The sequence below is a fragment of the Haemaphysalis longicornis genome, unplaced genomic scaffold (genome assembly GCF_048455015.1).
Source record: "Haemaphysalis longicornis isolate Haplotype H1 unplaced genomic scaffold, Haemaphysalis longicornis Haplotype H1 scaffold_1, whole genome shotgun sequence".
Classification (NCBI taxonomy): Eukaryota; Metazoa; Arthropoda; class Arachnida; order Ixodida; family Ixodidae; genus Haemaphysalis; species Haemaphysalis longicornis.
The window spans coordinates 325,476,858-325,495,652 of record NW_027526203.1 but is presented as its reverse complement, the minus strand read 5'-3'; the positions used below and the strand labels follow the sequence as shown (position 1 = coordinate 325,495,652).

Genomic DNA, 18,795 nt, shown 5'->3' with positions numbered 1-18,795 from the left:
GAATTGCCTAGCACTATGAAACGTATACGCCTGAGTATTTAGGGTCTTACGGAGATAAATAAGTGTATTTAAAAACTTTTTTCTGAGCAAATCGCTTCTCTGTCCGCGCTCAAACATTGCACGAAGCTGGAATTTTGTTGTCTTTTTTGTTTAACGCCAAGAACGGCGAATTATCTTGCCTGCTTATTTAGAAAATAAGTAAGAACAATTTTCACCGATACGAAAGCCGGGGGCCATCTTGGCGATCTTGACCGGCTTTGTATCGTAGTGCCACTCGGGTTTTCAGAACAAAACACACGATGCTGGTTCGCGGATTCCAGTGATTTATCAGAGGCTTGAGAGCACGCTTGCCATTCTTGTACTTTCTCAATGGGAAAGGTCTCAGCACGCCATTTGACCTGATAACAGTCGTCCCGTGTGAATTCTAGGTGTGCGTGGGTTTCAAGGACTACAAATTCTTTGAGGTTTTTGCATTTCAATTATTGACACGCTATTTCGGGATGTTCTGTTATGAGTACACTAGAATTTTATTAGCAATGTACATTACTTATGGGAGCTTATTAACGAACATTATAACCTCAGTTTACGGAGAAGGCGGGGAGAAGTAGTGCAGTGAACCACCTGTTGCATTTTCCCGGAGACAGTATGACTTCCTATGAAGGAGGGGAACAGAGCTTAACACTTTACGCCAGCTGTTCTTAGAGTCAAACGCATGCTTTTTTGCCAAAATAAAGCTCAGTTGGAAATGCCGCCTTATTGGTGCCTCTTGTTTCTTCTTCAGTACGTGGCTTTCTGTATCTTTATCTATTTAGGCCCTGTGGTTTAAGCTACTTAATAGTAGCAACAAAAATTATTCCACATCTTTAAATGAGTATACGACGAAAGGGTTTTTGACACCTAAATGCTTCCCTCTGCGCCACAGCAACAATATGGCAGCGCAACATTTAACGTTTCGCCCTATTCTCCAAAGTAAGATTTTCTAAATGCGCTGAACTACCCCAGCAAAGCATTTTATGACTGGGCTTATTCTCAAAAATGATATTTTCTTTAAACCGATAAAATTATCTTGAAGTCTTGCTTTCTTCAAACGCTTTTTAACGAGAACATCTGATGGTTGAATAAACGATGCCACGTAGTCGTTGACGTCACTAAGTTCGGGTGCGGGCACAATTACCTTGACATACTGTTGAGGAATACACGATAGGTTCCAAGCGTGCAAGGGACAGTTTTAGTCGACTAAGGATGTGCCAATTCATCGTCACAAAGGAGAGGTGCCTAGCACTGAAGTTGCCCCCCTGGCCGCTTTTCACACACTTGCACGGATGAACTGCGGTGCACTTGAGCGGCGCCCCTTCTCTTATGCCGCAAAAATGACGCTGAAGGGAAAGAGCAACTTGGGGGAGGGTGGGTGATGGGGCCATAAATGAGGGGAAAAAACGAAGAAATGGCAAATAAGTGGCCGGAGGTGGAACGAGCCGCTCATCGCAAAGCGGCGCCGGACTCCGGAGCGAGGGAAGCACCTCGTGTCCTTCTCCCCCGTGCTATAATGGAGCGGGGGAAAAGGGTGATTAAGTTCGAGCAGAGCGTGGCCTTCCGGGCGGTTGCTGATTCTGTCTCTTGACGGGATTAGCTGCTGTCGACTGGCACAGCCACCATACTGACGACCGCCTTTGGTACGGCCACGCCGAAAAGAAAGAGCGCACAAACCCGCGTTCAAGCACACGGACTGCTGGTGGGAAAAATACAAGTTCCTACCGAAAGAGGAAATCGCGGGACACGGGCAAGAAATAAAGCAAACAACATATCAAGAACAATATCGCACGAGGGAATAACGAGAGGACGGCCAACTCTCTCGGGAAAGTGTCTCATTTTGCCCGACTGCTGAGCCGGCTCTGCATTCAACGTTGAGCTGAAAGATCGTCGTGCAGTCGCACACTCTGCCTTGTACCGTCATTTTATGCTTTTTCCACGTTTGCCTTTGGTGGTAATCTGCGAGGCTTGGGTCTCGTAGCCTGTTTAGTTTTGCCTTTGCCTTTCTCGTGGTTTTATTTTAGCGAATCACGCCACTTGATGGACGTTTGGGAGGATGGAGTTGGTTGCGTATCAGTGCCTTCTGTGGGGGAAGTATCGCGTTATAGAGAGGGAAAACAAAACTATATGTGTAAGTGTACTCTGGGAGATGATGGCTTCTTCGAAAATAAACTATAATACGTTCCGTTAAAGGGGCCATGCAGACAAAACACAAGTTTGGTTTATTCGAATAATTGCCTCGTTAGAATCATACTGACACCACTCTTAACGTACACTTCGCTGAAATAATGTATATGATTAGGGAAAAATGGAACGGCCATGCGACCCTTTAACTCATTTCCCGCAACAGAACCTATGATGTCACAGGCCCAGCTGTGCGATTGGCTGAGGCCGCCAAAAGCAAACGCAAAGTAGGCAGTGCTTATAAGCTAGCCGAACGAGCTATTTGCGCTTAAATGTAACGCATATTAATTTTACAGCAGTAGCCATGACGCGGTAAACAATGAAAGTTACGAAAATACATGTTAACATAGAAGTACCGATGCGCACTGGGCGCGCTATGCTTGCTTTAGCGGCACAGTAGTCCGCCGCTTTGGAGTTGTCTTACATGACCCTGGCTGATTGGCGTAAGGGACGTTGTCTTACGTGACCCTGTTTGTTGAGCATACCGCAGGTTTAACGAAAGTATTACTGTATGCCGTAACAAAAACAAGCCAGGTGCAAATACGGTCCAAAACAAAGCAATGGCGTACAGCGGTCCACGGCTCAGTGTGAGAGCGCCTTCTGGGAGAACTGACGGTAAGCAGGACTGCAGAGCCTAAGACGCACTTGAAGTCCGTTTGAATACCCGCCCTTGTGACTCCATGGCAGGCGTCACAAAAACACATGATTTGACGCGAGAATCAAACTTTTAACCCAAATTCATTAATGTCCCAGTGAATACGGCATCGTTTTCTGCCGGACAAGCGCTAGGGGCTCAATAAAAAACGAAATCTTTCGAATCAAACAAACATATTTTGTCCGCATGACTCCTTTCAGGATGAGGTTTACTGTAAAAAGCTGGTCTAAGTGTGTTGTAATAAATACAGTAGCATACATTATACCATAACGTGCAGCCACGAACAGGCCAGGAATATCTATTGAAGCTTGAATATCACTACATTCATCCAGTGTTTTAACCACTGCGCGTCGACGGCAGCGTCCAGAAACTGAATTTCTGAAGCCTATGTTTCCCTCGTTTTTTTTAGTTCCTAGTGGTGTCACGCGACCTGTTTTCGACAACGGCGAATCATAACTAGCCTCAGGGCAACAACCAGGCGGTGTTTCCCCCGTATTCAGCAGTATAAACAAATTGCTCCGGCGCGTAAACCCCCATTTTGTTCTTGTTTCAGCGTAAGAAAAAAAATCAGCGTTGGTGAAAACAGAGTGGTTGCATTCAGCGGCGTCGCAAAGCTGCACTTTTTAATATTGCCCGGTGTCGCCAGGGGACCGGCAAAGTGTTACATCTAAGACGAAAAAATGGAGAAAAAATCCCGGGCCATCTACACTACCGTGAAACATGCTGAGTGGCGATGCATGCAGTGTATTAGGTGTATCGAAAGATTGTAAGCCTCTCTCTTTCCACACGGCGCGCGTTGATTTGGCGCCGGAGAAGCGGCGGTGGGAGGAGCAATCGCGCGCTTGGTGAGGCGGTGGCGCCCTCTCTTGCGTTGAACCAGATTTAAGCAATTTGCATGCCCCACCTGCCCCAGGTTGGGGTAGTGGCAGGGGTCAACGCGAGCGCAGTGCAATGCCTGCGCCTCGCCCTGGGGCCTCGTCCTCTGTGATCAACGAGGCCCTGTCACCAGGTAAGTATGTCTTTTCTTCCTTCAACCGACAACCCTTCCCAATCAGGCCTAGCGTCGACAGCCGTTGGGTGTTTTCTACAAAGAACTTCTACTTCTGATTGAGGATTCTGAAGCCGACAGGAAGCGTTCCACAAATGTTTAAATAATGTTACTTTAGTTTGAACCGGTTTTATACGTTATGCACTTTTCTTCTTGTGCGCGTTGCGTTCAAGCGCGAGGCGTTATAAAATGAGTGTCCCGGTGTTTTACTACCATGACTACTTGGGACGCCGACAGCTCGGGCGTTAAGGGGCTTCGCCCCTAAAATGGCTTTTGTCCAGTGGATAGTTGGTAGTATTATTCAAAATTTCCCGAAATTGGGCCTGATCGATCGTCTACAATCTCGACTTGAAAAGAGTAAAAAACAGCTACTTGCACTATTCTTTTTCGGCTTTCCTGGCTGCTGACTTAAACAATTCAGTGGGTCGAACCGAAAGCAATCCGCGTCTGTTACGGTTCGGGTTGGGGTGAAATAATTTCGTTCCGTTTCAACTCCGGTTCGACTAAATTGCCCACCAAACAGGCTCGTAAAGCGGTTCGGAATGATTATTATAACTAAGCCCAAAAAAATCAACTTTGCAGTTCAAAGCGAGCGTGACCAAAAAATACTAGTTCGGTTCAATAAAAAGGGGGCTTTGTCCCAATAGCAATGATGTCAATCTTAATGGTAACTTTAAGCAATTATTCGGCGCGTGTTAAAGATCCCCTGGTGGTCAAAATTGATCCGGAGCCCCCCACTACGGCGATGCCTCATCGCATGCATTGCGTCGGCACTTTAAACCCTACAATCAATCAGTCAATCATTCAACTCTAAACAATTAGGCGAGATTATCGGAAAAATAAATGAAGCTGTTGCCGTTCGCCAGGCACTTTCTTTCCCAGCCCTTGTGACGTCACGGGGACATTATTATGCGACCAAAACCACCCCTAAAAATGGGGTCTGTGATATATAGTGGTGCCTCTAATCTTACGGTTTTACCGTAACCGCTAACATAAAGTTAACGCACTGATAAATCTGTTTTCCCACTTTAGGTCACCTCTGACGATGGGTAGATTAAAACTTGAAGGGTTTTAAATAATTAACTATTTTTGGTGAAAACAACGCCCTGCGAGCCGGCGAGTTACATAAGACTATTGCTTTCAAATAAAACGAGGTCATGGGTTATTTTCCGGAAATGGTTGTTTTGACATCCCATGAAGAGCGTGTAAGTAGACGCAGCAGAGAAGTAGCGCCGACACCAAACTTAGGCAACTTCGGTATGAAGCTGTCTTTCACGCCTAGCAAAACAGAATTCTACCAGCAGTTTTATACCACTAACAATCTACAAAAGGTGGTACAAGAATTCTGAGAGTTCTATACTAATGCGTAAACGTTCTTTCCAGCCGCTCTCTTACGTACCGAGCCTTTATAGAGTCGGCTTCACCTCTATACAGGAATAAATTGGTGGGACGGCATTTTACAAAGAGTAAAGTAAGCATTTTTACATCGCAGTGTGTAGGCATCACGTACCCCTCTCCATCCCCAGGAATTATAAAATGCAACGAGGAGGTAGTTTGAGGGTGTGGGTCACCGTTGTGCGGTGCAGCATTCTGGTGGCCTGTGGCCTGCCTGCATCTGCTCAATTTTTATTACACAAGCTTTTTCGCTAACCGGGCAGTCGGTGAGTTCTTCTTCAGATCGGCAAGGAAACGCATGGAAACGTACCATGAGGTAGTTATTCACCCCCGTCTAGACACAACTTAATATCCTCCCACTCATAAATCCATCAACAATATTCACCCAGCCACCTGGAGATAGCTGCAAACGAATACAATCTATACCCCCTATAAATTACCATTCATTTACTCAGGAGCTTACCGGCCCGTAATACTCTCTGCGTAAAGCCGAAAGAGCATATTTAACTCCTATATTGTAAAGCTGTCCCGAGGAACCCCCTCCTGGCGGTCTGCAATAACCTAATTCAGAGCAGGGGAAACTCGATGCTCAGAACCAACCCGTCATTGCGAGTTTCGGCCGTGACAAGAGCTCTGAAGGTTGCTGGAAGGCATTGCCCCCAGTGGCCAACAACCCACCATCACTTGCTCATTCTTTGATGACATTAAAGTTTTATTCATCCATCCATTAAGCGGGCTAATACACAAGACGCCAATGCCTTTCCAACAATGTATAACGGGTGAAGAAAAATCGAACCTTATAATTTCGTTTTTTGTGCTATGTAAAAATGTAAAATATTGTGCAAGATAATCATCAAAAATCTATTCTTTAAATATTTCGCCGTTCATTTTGTATTGATGTACGAAGCTTGCATAGTCGCAAGGAGAACTGGACCTGGAAGCCGAAAGCATACGTTTCATGTCGCCTACACACAGCCGAGAGTGGGATACTTCGTCTGCGCGCGACCGGCAGCAACATACGATTTCAATACTGATCCGCATTTCTTTTCTCAAGTTGCGACGACGAATAGGAAGGCGGGGCGGGGGGGGGGGGGGGCAAAGGGGGGGGGGCAAGGGGGGGGGGGGCGTTGATAGTGTTGTGATTGATCTAAGGGGCAAAAGTGCGTGGATGATTCTGAAGCTAATGGTACGTAACGAAAAACACCCCGAATGACCTTATAGCGCTATGCTAACAACGGATGGACCAACCATTTTGTCGTGCACCGGTAATCGTAATTCATTTTTTGGTCCAGTTCCGGTTCGGGTTCAGTATGGTAAACCAATAACGGCCCGGGTCGCGCTTCAGCTCCCGGCAAAAATATCGGTTCGGTACCGGTTTTCGGTTCGGTTCGGTTCATTTCCTATTCGACACTCGTAAACAATTTGATGTGTTACATGACGCGCTCATTCCTAATTACGATTAGTGATATGTCCAATAAGGGCCCAGCTTCTTCAGTCCTCGCGCATTGGCAGCATTACAGATATAAGGGTACTCAAAACCCTTTGAGTACCCTCATTGAAACAGAAACAGGGTCGTTGAAACAGATAAAGAATAATTCTTTATCTGTTTCGATGACCTACCACATCCTCCCCTTTTTTTCAGAGGTTTTTGTGACTGCCAACCCTTATTTCTGTCTTATTTCAACGAGCCCCACATTTCCTATTCTTGTTAGCTACTTGCATAGCGAGGGCCTCTGTTCTGGCAGTCTTGGAGCCATAGGGAGCTTAAGAGGGTTCAACGCTGGTCGACCACTCTCGACATGTAGACACTCGAGTCACGGCCCGGGGGTTAAAAAGAAGGTCCCCTACACCCCGAGTAGCCAGAGTGGCGCTGGCTACCACCCCCAAGTGCAGGAAGCAAAAATACCTTAACATAAATACCCCAGAAAGTGGAGGGGAAAATAGCCCCGCCGGTGTTCTGGAGGTCGTGGGTTCGGATCCCACCCGGCGGGCATTTTTTCACCACTTTCTTTTTGACTAAAAAAATTCTTCATCTCTTTCTATGACCCACCACAACCTTTGATTTCCGAGGTTTTCTTGACTGCCAACCCTTATTTTCTGTCTTATTTCACGGAGCCCCTCATTTCCCATTTTCTGATTATATATATATATATATATATATATATATATATATATATATATATATATATATATATATATATATATATATATATATATATATATATATATATATATATATATATATATATATATATATATATATATATATATATATATATATATATATATATATATATATACATATACATACATACATACATACATACATACATACATATATATATTCTCTTTCTACAGAAAACAAATCCTTCAAAATCGTTTTTGGGGGTTCTGGCAGGATTAAGTTATCATAAATATTTTACGTGATTACGTAATTCTGTTTCATGTTGGCACCCTGATGCGGCCTTTAACTAATTTAGCTAGTCAAGTTTGTTTTCACAGGCGTTCCGAATAATGTTACACGTCATTAGTATGCTGTGAAGCGTTCGTTTTTTCAAACCAAAGATTTTGTTTTTCATCTCAACCCTACCAGCTACCGCCACTGCTTCACCGCAAAAATATCCTGCTATATCTAGCCACCATTCTCCGGGTATATTGCTTTCCTTTTGCAGTTGCTCGTACTCGACTTGATTCCAGCTTGCAAACTCTGCGTGTTTCCCCTGATAAAATTTTTACGCCAGACTCCAAGCTTGTATGAGGGAGCGTTCTCTTTTCCCGGCTGCGCACGTGCGCATACGCTGTTCTACGTGATCCCGTACCGCTCAGTTGCTGCACAAGTAGCGAAAAAGAAGGTTAAACTGCTCCGAGAGGCCGGCGCATTTCAAAGAGACGTCACGTGTGTTCGTTATACTTTCACCCCCCTTATCAGGCCCACCCTGGTAACAGCTGCAACTTCTAAGCTCGCGAACCCGCGGACCCATGGTCATGTCGATTCGGAAGAGAGGAAAGTTCGCGCGCCTCAGTTTCGTCACAAGCTGTGCGGGGATAAAAGAAAACCGAAGCGCGGCTACGCTCTAAGTGTTCCTTGCGGCGCCTCCTCACTGAATGAATTCCCGCACGACATCTCTGGGTCGCGTTTGCATAAACACAAACCTAGATGAAAGAGAAAACGCGTTCCTTCCGCTCCGTTGTTTTTCTTGCTTTTTTTTTTGCACCACAGACGCCGGCTGGTGGCGTAACTGTCGCTCGGCTGTTGGAAACGGCTCCTTCCTATCGGGCATTCACTCTCACAGCACGCCTCGGGTAGAGGCAACAAGCCGAGAGCGTACGTTCAATACAGGGGCTGAGAAAAATAAAAGGGTGGGAGGGAATCTTGCAGACACCTGAATGTTTAAAGAGATTTTCCCCGACGCAGAAGCTCGTTTCCTGTGCCCTGAGTGCTTTGAAGGAAACGGCGCCGATACTTCCCAAAGCCGTCACGGCTCTCATATCAGCTACATGTCTGATTTCTGAACTAGAGTGTGTCGCGCGAATGAACCTCCAGGACATAAACACAAAACTGCTTTTTTGTGGGGTGATTGAATTGCTCGTGCCATTGTTTGCAAACGAAAAAGAAGTTTAGGTGTTGCTGCCGTCACGTTGCTCATGTTGTGGCCGGTGTTCCAGCTGTGCTAGCTTTTGTACGGTCGTCTAGGCGTCGATTTTTACTATTCAGAAGTTGCTTTTGCAATTATTTGTTTGAATATTCAACCACCCAGTGTCTCCAGCATTTTATTCTTTAAGTGTTTTTTTCTTCTTTTCTGGGCAACAGGATTCAAGCACTGGCGTGTCAGATGGCTTCACATTGATGGTTTGCACCTTGTGAAGGAGTCAAGCCATTGTCGCCGCATCAGGCAAGAAAATCTCTTTTCAAGGAATCCTTATCCACGTGTTCATCACATTTCGGGAAGCGGGCAAAAAAGATGTACGCGGAACAGTTGTGGGCTTTTCCAGTCGCGTATCTATATAATGATCCAGAATTTCCATTCAGGGATGTGGTTTATTAGAAGCGGATGCCATTTATATAGCTGCTAACTGACGTCTAATACTCAGGCATTGTACCGATGAATGTGCACTTCACTCGCAAGGCTTGGAAATTTATTACTCTCATCGTGTACCTGTCAAATAGGGGCGCATTGAAGGGAATTTTTGAAAAAAAAAACGAGAAGTCATGCTTTTGATTATTGCGTCCCATATTAAAGTTACTGCTCCCAGGCTTGATGCCCATGTAACATGTTACCCTTTGTTACACTGGCGAACGTGTCCCAGAACCGAGCTCCATCCCCTCCGTCATGTAATGGTAGCGAGGTGAACAAGCGGCGAGCAGGAGAGCTGCCTCCGTTACGAACGACGAACAGCCGAGAGCAAAACTTAAGTTGTTTGATACATGGTGAGAAGTGAACATAGATGATTCCGAAACAGCATCTGCCGCGCTTACAGCATGGCAGTCGAGCGGGCAGAGCAACGCTCTCAGTCGAGCCCGCGATGCCAGCTTAATTGACTTGCCGAAGGGCGAGAATTTATACCCAAACTCATGCCAGCTCATACCGAGCCAGCTCATACCGACTCATGCCAGCGGCCGCCGCTGGCATGAGTCGCCGATCTCGAGCGCACCCAACACCTTCGACAGGTGGAGACCTGCCCGAGGACGGTCGGGCTTCACCTCCATACAAGACGCTTGACCGTAGTGCGCCAAACTTCCATAACGTGCGCACAGGATAACGGCGCGCTTAATCGTAACATCTTCTTGTAACTTCAGCGTAGATAACGGTGAAATAGTTGGTTGAGATCTTTCATAAGGCGCACGTGTTCTTAATTATAAAGCAATATGGGAGGGTTCGCGCTGACAAAGTTAATAATTATACTTTTTGCGGTTTAGTCTACAGCATCATTTACATCTTTCCGGCTATCTTTCGGTTGGTTAGAATATTCTAACTGCCCTTTGGAAAGATAACTGGCAGCTATCCCTCCATCTCCTACACTTCACGTTTTTCTCCTCTCCTCTCTCTACTCTCATGATGACTGAAATAAACGTTTGTTAATACAATTCAAGTTCGCCGCGTTCGCAATGCTCGCGCTCCATCTGTTAGACAGCGACGTCTTTTTATTTATCTTTTGTTTTGTTTTTAGTGCTTGGAATAGCTGGAGCGAAAATTTTTTTTTGTCTGTGGTTGATTTTTATCCCGACTCTCTTCGTCATTGTTTTTAACACGTAGTGCTTTCGTTTGCTATCGTGAAAGCCAAATGAAGGCCTATTCTTAATTATGTAACCGCCGGTGCTGTCTGTTATGTAACTTACATTTAGCCTCAAATACCTCTGAGGTTGCCTTTGCCCTAAATAATGTCGACATTTACGAGGCACGGCAGTAGTTATATCAGTGTAGAACAGTTCATATGCTTCGTGCTCTAGCATTAATTTACTTTGGCTGGGCAGGAATTTACTCAGTACTGTTTGAGGCTGGGTGTTTATACTGAGGCTGAATCGAGTGGCGGGAAGACAGACAGGGAGAGCAAAATATGTGCGTTCGGTTAGTCGAAGAAAGACTGTCGTCATTAATGGCAGGGGCCGGAGCATTGTGTCTTTTTCTTGGATCAGGGTCTTGGCTTCCCTAATTGCCGAAGTCCCACGTTTTTAGGGATTGTATTCTTTCTCGGGATACCTTAACGCCAAAATTGGGCTACCTAAATTTCTCCAATCTACCGAGCCACGGCACCGAGAAGCGTCCTATAAACCCGTCGCACCACCAGGCCTACTGCGGAATGTGCTGGAAGTCGGGCAGCGAAAAGGGCGTGAGGAGAGGCTTCTCGCCCGCTAACGGGTAGTTCCGAACAGGCGATATTTCAAGACACGGTCGCCGAGGTGTCATTGGGGCTGTACGATCCGAACGACGACAAAACTAAAGGCAATGGTGAAGGGCGATGATTTCGGCGAAAAGGCAACAGGTTGCGTTTTCCTACCGTCTGGCCCGGTCCGCAGGACGCGGCAGCAAAGACGTGGCGATGCCGAGCACGAGCGGTAGCGTAGGGAGGTGCTCGATAACAAAAGAGAGGAAGGAACAGTACAGGAAAGGCAGATAGGTTAACTAGGGAACTGTCCGACCAGCTACCCTACACACGGGGATCAGAAACGGAAATTGAAAGAAGAAGAAAGGACCGCGGTATACATTTGAAGAGAGAAAGTTACGAAGAAATCAGACAAAAAACAAGGACAAGGTGCGGAAATGTTAAGTATATAAAGACAGCAGCACGCACGCACGAAAAAAAAAAGAGAAAATACATGAAACTAAGCAGGTAACACCGGCAAAATTGGCGAACGAAGGAAGCTGCTCGCTAGCAACGTCTCTATAACCGTTCAGGCAGGCCTGTGTCATACAAAAGGCGAGGTAAGGCTTTGGTAGCCTTTTGGGGGCTTTGACAGGCAACGCCTATGACCTAAAATAGTCTGTGCTGTAAACGGGTGGTTGTAGAGTTTCCGGGGTGAGGTTGAGAGCTGCCGCCTCAGCGTTATGAATCACACACAATGGCACAAAAGGTGTTCAATTGTCTCTTCGGTGGAGCACACATCACGAGTACGGCTGTCGGCCATGCCGATAGACTCAGCGCGCTTGCCAAAGACGTGTGCGAGATCCCCACGTCCAAGGCGATGCTGCGCTGCACCAGGCGAATCAGTATCAGCGCATCAGTACGAACCGCTACGAGAAGCCCGAGCTGCTGCTCAAGCTATTGGCAGAAAAGCGGGACTCACTGCGTGAGCATCGTCTCGATGTGAAAAAGCGAAAGAATTGGTACGAGAGCTTGCTACGCCGGGACATAGTCGAGACACGCACTAGAAGGTGTCAGGCGGCTGACAATTTCAGCGGACAGTTTAGCGCCTATACATATTTGTAGCAGGAGTTCAAACTATGGCGGCGGAAGAATCTTAAATCTCCCGCTGGGCATACGCGTTAATCCTGATCGTCGTGTGAGTAATATCTCTGACATTAAACAGTGACTCCGGCAGCACTCAGCCATGACGGACGCTCCCACCAGTCTCCTTCCGCAGTACATGCAACTTGGGGAAGGCACGTGCAATAATCAGGTTGTACTAGCTATTAGGATACTCAATGCCTGGAAAATGTAAATTCTAAGAGCACTGCCTCGAGCAATAGCACTACCTCTACACTTTTCCCTGTCAATTTACTACGTGGCGAGCCAAAGTGACTTCTAGACGCTTACAGCGGCAAACCGTCACTTGATCGCAGGCTGTTCAGGCGTTAGAAAATGCAGGAAGGCGGCAACTCTAAGGACGGCAAGTCTGAAGGACGTTTTTCTACTTGTGTGGTGTTGATTGATTTATTGCAGGGTTTAACGCACCGACGTAACTCAGGCGATGAGGCGCGCCGTAGTGGAGGGCTCCGGATTAATTTTGACCACCTGGGGATCTTTAACGTGCGCCGAAATCTCGTATACACACGGACGTTTTTGCTTTTCGCCTCCATCAGAAAAGCGGGCGCCGCGGCCGGGAATCGAACCCGCGACCTCATGCCCAGCAGCCCAACGCCTTAGCCGCTGAGCCAACGCGGCGGGTGCTTGTGTGGTATCGCAGTGTGAATCCTGCCGGCCTTGTCACGGAATAAAGTTAAAAGAAACGGTGTAACAAAGCATTAACCTTCTTCCCGGTGAAGTGCGGGGGCATTGTTTCGGTACAGAATGACAGTTGCAACTTCCATGTTGGTAAGATTCAAGGAAACAGATTAGGTGGTCCTTGATTAAAATCATGCGTGACAATGTTTACTTTGAATACGAAGAGCTTTTTCACACCTATCAGTTGAAGTTGACGCAAAGCAAATGCTTATTTGAGTACTAAACCGTAGCGTCAGAACACACGACATCATACACTTATTTTAGGCTGGTGTTTTCACAAAAACTCTTGGCATAAGTTACGATGCCGTGCTATTGCCTCTCATGCGAAGTACTGCCGGCGCATGGAATAGCTCAGATCTGTCTTTTGTCACGAATAAAGAATTGCATTTGCCTGTCATCCCTGCTAAGTACGCAGCTTTTTTTGCGTTTCTCTCAGTCTCTCCCCTCCGAAACATAGGATTCGTCTTCTAATAAGTTTTTTTTTTTCAATCTATTCTGTCTGACTGCAGGGATTCGTCAATATATGCGAGTACGTGGGTGCATGTTCATTAAATATGAGAGAATGGAGCATTTTCAGCATTCGTCGCATCATCCTTGAACGAATAACAACAAACTTATTAGGCATGAAACCCCGTGAAAAGTAGAATGTGTGACTGGACGTTGTCAGAAAGGCGTTTTTTGACTGACTACCTGTACAATCAGAAAGCTTTTTTTGCGATTATACGAAATGCGAAAGAGAACCTACTAGAGTGATAGCAAAGTGCTGGCTGATACCTCAGTCTGAGAGAAAATGGTGTCGCCTTTTTCCGGCGCATCTTTAACGTATAGGAACGAAGCCTTCGTGTGGCCTACATCCTGTTGACTTTCTTGTCTGTTGTCGTTTCCTGCTTTTCTATCTTTGAGAAATACATAATGAACAAACAACTCGATCATGTACTACTTTCATCAAGATGCACCACCGTTCCATCACCACTTCCTCGAACACTGTCATTTTCGAGTGCGCTTAATGCCTATATTTTTGGTTCCTTTCACTTTCTCCTGTGGACCTGAAACCGAAAACATTTCAGTTTTCTACGTTATATTCAAGATTGCAGCGTGACGATGATGGATGTGTGTGACGATCAGAGTTTCTTGTATTGGAATAAGTACCACGCTACTGGGCCGTCTACCCAAAGGCAGAAAAAATATAACAAGAAATAAAGCGCTAGCAAAACAAAACGTAAAAAGGGTATCTCGAGGCCGATATTTTTTTTTCTTTGAGTGACTATGGATATGTGAAAAAAGAGAGGGGAGGCGCTAGGGTGAGTGGGTTGAGCAAGCGTATGGGGGCCTCGGTAGCTCGTTCTTTGCAGCTGGTAACGCGCCATTACACTATTTTCGCCCTTGAAGAGCAAAGTAGCTTAGAAGCATTGTGTATTCGCAGCCTCATCCAAAGGGCTGGCTATTGTGAATAACCAATTCCTCGCCTATTTGAGGCTAATGATTGGGCTTCCTTGCACCAACAGACAATTACTTTTATTTTATGCGCTTTTAAATGCAGAGCATTTGTATAACTCACGATCTCACCCGTGCGTCGGCGTCCGCAGCAGCCAGCCTCCCCTACACTATAAAAAGAAAAAGAAATAACAGTTACCGGCGCCTGGTTTCGATCCCACGACCCTGCGGGCAGAACGCAAGGTACATGGTGCTCTACCCACTGCGCCACAAAATGACACAGAATCAAAGGCTACGAACGCGCCTTATATCCTTGACTCATTCAAACTACGTCGTCAGCGGCGTGCGTTGGCGACTCAGCGGCGTGCTAGCGGCGTGATAGCTGCGTGGTGTACACGTCCTCACGTCCTCACGTCCTTAGTCCTCGTCGGGGACTTCAACGTCGACGTTCGCAAAGACGACTGGATCGTCAGGCACGTGCGCGACCGTTACGGTCTCGACTGCGTGTCTGACCACAACCCCGCCAACAGCAGGCAGCCGACCACCATCCACGGGTCCTGCATAGACCTCGTCTTTGCGTCGTCGTCGTCGTCCTTGTGCGTCCAGCCCCTACTCCCGGACCCCCTCACCGTCCACTTTAGCGACCACAAAGCGGTCGTGCTCGTCGTGCGCTAAATCGACACTCGCCATCTCAACGACCACTCCTCCCCAGAGGCCCCGCAGAGAGGGACCAGAGTAAATCCAGAGGCATTCTCCACGTCGACAACCGACTGAACACCCCTCCATCCCCAGGCCCCCCCTTCGAGAGATAAAAGAAGAAGAGAAACAATAAAGATCCCACCGATTGGGGGGGTGCAAGTGATGGCAATAAATAACAACAAGTTGACGTTACCTGCTTACGTCTCTCTCCTCTCTCTCTCTCTCTCTCTCTCTCTCTCTCTCTCTCTCTCTCTCTCTCTCTCTCTCTCTCTCTCTCTCTCTCTCTCTCTCTCTCTCTCTCTCTCTCTCTCTCAAACCCAACTACCACCAACTACCACCACCACCACCACCACTAACCCTACGCCACGTAAACGACCCCAATGCTCTGCATTTACTCGTGTCCCTCGCGAGGGGGCATGCGACGGAGGATTTTTTTAATGCAATTTCGTACAGCATGGTAAAAAAGCGATGGTTGCGAGGATAACTGATACTCGATTGACATCCATGAGCAAGGCGACTGCTTCAGCTCACAGTGCTGTAAAAAGGACGGTCTTTTCGGCGCTTCACCTTCTCCGCAGGAAAGAAGCTAGATTTTTGCGTGTGTACTTCGTCAATTCAGAGCTTACGAAGTACACTAAAGGACAAATAGCTGATGGGAAACATCACTTCAAAAAGCTAATTCAAGACCGTCCAAAGTGATGACAAAACGGCGATGACAAAACGATGACAAAACGGCGCCCGAAGCAACGAGACCGAGTAACTTAGAAGAGGTCATTCCGAGAGTGCTAATGGGGTGCGAATCATGTAGTTTTTAAATGCGTAAAAATACTCGGCCGTGAGTGGTCATTGGTCTGCTTTTAAATAAAGCGGGTGTATGATATGACCAGCGCGGAGTACTTTTATGCCCCCCCCCCCCCCCCCCCCACACACACACACGCACACTTACGTGGAGGTATCGTTCGAAAAAGCGAGTGGGCCCATTCGCCGAGGGCGCGACTGGCTTTAGGCGTCCGAAACCAGCGAGCGGTTGAGCGCCGTTATTCATGGCGGTACCCGCCTCGGTGGCTCAGTGGCTAAGGCGTTGTGCTGCTGAGCACGAGGATGCGGGTTCGATTCCCGGCCGCGACGGACGCTTTTCTGATGGAGGCGGAAAGCAAAAACACCCGTGTGTACGATATTTCAGCGCACGTTAAAGATCCCCAGGTGGTCGAAAAAAATCAGGAGCCCTCCACTACGGCGCGCCTCATCGCCCACGTTGCGTCGGCGCGTTAAACCCTACAATCAATCAATTATTCACGGCTATGCCATAAGCCCAGGTGGCCGGGCGCCACCGGCTTCCCTGATTGGCACGGTGTATACGACATCCTTTTGAGTGCGATATCTCTATGTGCGCAATTCTTGAAAAAGTCGTGATTGTGAAGCTCCCTGAGCTGAAGAGGGCTGCTGCAAGAATGCCAAGCCAGAAAGAAAGAGGAGGGCTCGTCTCTGTTGCTGCTCGTTACGATATAGTGGCAGTCACGAAGCTCTCTTGCTTTTCCACGGTGGGAACAAGATATAACCCATCGCGGCGATTGCTGTTTCAAGCGGCGTTAGCGTACTGTTCTCCTGGTAGTTGATTTTCCTTTCCCCTCATCATACCTACTCAACGCGGTAATGAGTGACAGGCTATGTATACAGCAAGCAGAACGGCCCATGATTTGGCTGATTCGTTGCTGCATATAACGCCAGTCGGGAAGCTTTCCTCCCACTTTTAGTGGATATATTAAGCCATAACCTGTTGCGGCATTGGTTTTTTTTTTGTGTGTGTGTGGCTACCCAGTCTCTCTCTGACATCGTTATTCGTCAAATTTGTACCCCCGAAGGCAATGATTCGTCGTTCGGGTGCATTCCGAAAAAAAGCCATCAGACAGAAGTTTTTTAGGGTATACTTCACAAATCTACTCTAAGAAATCGGCGCAGGTGGATTTCACAACGACGCCCCAGAACGACCAATCAGCGTGACCAAATGTGCAAAGGTGACGAATGACAAGGCGCAGCATGCGATTAGAGTAAAAAAAATGGCAGCATCTCCAATCCATGGATGATGGCGAGGGTGCGGAGTACGGGGACTCGAAATGACATCCAAGTTGCGCCCCGAGTGACATCCGATTTGCGCCCCGACCGTCATTCGATTAGGCCCCTTGATTATTCCCTAAATGAAACTGCAACTCACTGCTCAAATCGCATTTCGCTTGATTTTCGCTTGATGGTGGTGTGCGCACGGATGGACGCAGACGGACATTGGGAGGTCCTAAGGTACTCCAACCGTTACAGGCGAAGGAGTAAGCCGTTTGACTCTCGGGTACTAACTCCCGGTGGTAGCCCAATGGGTAAGAGGACTGACACTAACTATTTCTGGTCTACCAGACACAGGCTCGAATCCTGCCGGTGCCTGTGTGATTTTCTGTGATTGAAAATGCTATGCGCACGGACGCGGACGGGCATTGTGCGGTCCTAAGGTGCTCCGCACCTAAATATAGAATCTGAGATGGAAGAACAGCGAAGGCGTGCATGTGCGCTTTTGTCCGAGCACAGATTCTATTTTCACTGTAATCGCATACTGGGCCTCGTCCTTCGCCACATCCGCACATTTGGTCACGCTGATTGAACGTGCTGGGGCGTTGTTGTGAAACCCACCTGGGCCGATTTCTTAGAGAGTACGCTGAAGCGTCCTACTATTTATTGGCTGTTATACATTGCATGACGTTTTTTCCCCCACCTGAATTGATGTTTGCCAGCAAAAAAGGAAGCAATGTTTTCTGCTATAATTTTAAGGCCTGTTAATATTTACCCCTGGCGGTGCAAGCTAATTAGGAGCTGTCCACAACTTTGTAAAATAGTCAAGGCATTTCTTAAGGAAGTCGAACACCACCAGCCATCAGCGCAAAGAAGAATTACTGTTTTTATTTGAGAATTGCACGAACTAAACAAGAGCAGGTTCGCTTTTTCGTGCAGTTACTGTCTGATGGAGAAATACAAATTACGATGTTTGATATTGTGCAAGCCAAAGTCATCATTTGTTTATTTTCCGCTGGCGCCACGCAGACACCAGAATATTTCTGTGAAGCCGCATACTCGCACATGACCTGGTCTGCCAACAGGGCCGCAAAACCCACACACGAATGCAGACTTGAACCCTGAAAGGTTTAGCCGTGGCCCGACAGTTTCCCCTGGAATGCGACCTATACCGGCCAGTATCGTGCTTTACAGAACCTGGGCTTTCGGGGATGGAGAACTCTCGTGCGTACTACCTCCAGTGAACGGCTTCACTTCTTAAAGGGCATTCGTAGAGATGCGAACAAAAAAATACTGTGATTATGTTTTATGAGACACTCAAGCAGTTCCAGCAATACCTATTGCATGTGTTCTTCGCCCCACCCAACTTTTAGAGTGGCTGAGATTACATGTTTTTAAATGATAGTTAGATGAGTCCTTGTTAACGACATGAAGAGACGCCCGTCGTCACTGAAATCGAGTTGCAGAGAGAAGTGTTCGCCATCATTTCGCACAGTCATTACGCCCGCAGCACACGCGGTAGCAGCTTCCCAGAAAGTTCAGTGACATCCCTTTATTTTTTTCTTGGCGATGGTTGCGTAACAAGTTGGCGCATGTCCCGCGTCACGGGCACGGTGGAGGGTTGCGGCGCATG

The 18,795-nt window shown here is 47.1% G+C and overlaps 1 protein-coding gene and 1 pseudogene across 1 annotated transcript in view; one reads left to right on the top strand and one right to left on the bottom strand.

Moving 5' to 3' along the window:
* The window catches only part of LOC144151773 (protein qui-1), a 733,079-nt gene that overhangs the window by 246,542 nt on the left and 467,742 nt on the right, over window positions 1-18,795 (top strand).
* Window positions 3,711-3,886, bottom strand: LOC144156387 (U1 spliceosomal RNA; annotated as a pseudogene).